This window comes from Etheostoma spectabile, chromosome 4 (assembly GCF_008692095.1).
Source record: "Etheostoma spectabile isolate EspeVRDwgs_2016 chromosome 4, UIUC_Espe_1.0, whole genome shotgun sequence".
Taxonomy (NCBI): Eukaryota; Metazoa; Chordata; class Actinopteri; order Perciformes; family Percidae; genus Etheostoma; species Etheostoma spectabile.
The window spans coordinates 6,751,102-6,753,606 of NC_045736.1; positions in this window are offsets into that span (position 1 = coordinate 6,751,102).

Genomic DNA, 2,505 nt, shown 5'->3' on the forward strand with positions numbered 1-2,505 from the left:
TGACCAACAAAAACCTGGTCTAAAGTCAATAGCGTAGCATGTCATTGTTATCTTAACAGCAAATTAGTAAAATGCCCCTAGGCACACACACACTATGCTTGTTACACACAAACAGGAAAGTGCAGCTGCACACTACCATCAAAAGATTACAAATAAAAAATATTATGTGTAATCCGCCATCATAATAGCAATGTGCCAAGGTACAAACACGTCTGGCTTTCAAAGAGAATGGGAGATGACACTCTGATTGGTTTATTGCATGTTACACATCTATGACTTAATGAAGACACTAAGTACAACCCTTTTGAACCATGCGCTCGGCGCATGGATCCTTTTTTTTGCCGTCAAACTAGCAAAAGTGGATTTTAACACGCCCTAAACGCGCCTGTGCGTTTAGTTTTTAAGTACACCTGGAGTTTATTTAAACAACACTTGCCTGCATCCAGTGTGTAGCCGGCCTTAGCGCCTGCACTTAGGCATTTGGTTGATAGCGCTAACTCGATCAATGGAAAAAAGCTTCTGGGGAGGGTGTTTGGCTCGAGGTCATGGTGCAAAGGACCTTAGGGTGATATTACTACAAACCATCCCTTTAATTATGAAGGTAAATCAAATGGAAAATGTTGCACTCTGCCCTGCTGTTATCAGTGGGATTTGCAGGTCACAATAGTGCAGAAGTCCTGTGGCTATATAGGCTGCACTGTAATGTGGTACCATAAGATAATCAAAATGTATTGATTTTTCTATGCCATATAGTACAACAATGTATTGGAATGACAGCAATAATGGTCTGTTTGTATTTCAGTAATATATACAAATTCTACATCACTTGGACGCCATTTCAGAGGGGAAAAATATGCGTCACAACCTTGTGTTATAGTGTGTGAGTGTGTGGGCGCGTGCGTGTGCACGTGTGCGTTCAGACAGAGCTTGGCAGGGTATGCCATGCAGGCAATTAAAACTGCTCATTAATGCTTTGTTAGACAACACTCAAGCTAATCCCATCATATGGCAGGCAGTGATAAAGGCATTTGCTTCTTGCACTGCCTGTCTGTCTGTCAGCCTGCTGGGAGCAGATATGTTATCAGTAGTCTGTTATAAAGGTGAACAGAGGGAAAGCCATGAAGGCTCACCAACATTCTAATTCAACTCTGGTCAGCTGGAGAAAAAGGGATCCTAGGTGAAGGGAAGGCCTGGCAGTTTAGCCTGCACAACTAGATTTGGTTTAGGGAAAGATCATGGTGTAGGTTAATGTAACTTCTTTGTTGCAATTTCGGTTTAATAGACTACTTCGTTAAGGTTAAGGACTTTTGTATAACACAAGGTTAGGGAACAATCGTGGTTGGGCTTAATAAGACTATGTTGACTGTTGGTTAGTCTCGCTTTGCCAGACCCTCCTCCAAAGCACGCTGAAGGTGGGTCTGGCGGCCACTTCACATAGCATTCGGGGATGGTAGGAAAACATGCTCTGGAATAATAGCATTTCTTTAAACCAATCAGAATTGTCATGGGTGGTGCTAAACTCTGCACAAAGCCACTGTAAAACAGTCACGAGAAAACTCAGATTGGACAGATATTCTAGATAGTGCTGTCTCAATTTACCATGCAGAGATCTGAGGACCAATGGACAGTAGTCCACAATTCCCCAGACTCATAATTCCATCAAATTTAAAATTCCAACACAAAGAAAGCGGAAGGAAATGGAAAATACATGCGTCTGGCGGAATTTCCTGCAACACTTGATCCATCCTAGAAGTGGAACAAGAAGGATACAGACTAACTGTCGATTGGAAAACGGGAAACAAAATGATCTCCCATGCTGAAGTTTGATTATGGAGTGTTTTAAATGTAATCAGTAGAATCCTAACATTAACTGTGAAAACCTGGCTGAGGCAGATATTATCATTGTTACTGTTATTATTATTTATGAGCAAAGGATATGTCAGTGTGTTTGACTGGCCAAAAAACTTACATAACATACCCATCCAATATTAGATACTGTCTTCTATTGCAAAGTCAATTGCATGACGTTCATTGCTGCATCTTTAATGTGAAACAACTATGGAAAAATACAGCCTTGCAGCCATAAGAAGAATAAACAGAGTATTTTTCTCTCTCTTTTTTTTGCCCTTTCGTGCTGCACATGTCAGCCCCTAATAATTGTGATGCTTTTGGAGAGTGTGCATGCAACTGGGAGCCTTGGCCAAGCTGGCAGGGAGAAAAATATATTACCATTTCCACAGTGTGTGTGTTGTTGGGGCCCTTGAGCATACTTCTGAGCTGCTACTACCTCTGCTACACTGGAGCTGTCAGAGCTGCTCCCGTTCACATGTGTATGCATACTCACAAGGACATGCTGAATCACACTCACACATGCTCAAAAACACAGAGTCATCCCCACTATAGGATATGTCTGATCAGGTATAAAATCACCGTCTCTCTCTTTCTAAATTTCTCCCTTGCACTCTCTCACACACACACACACACACACACACACACACACACACA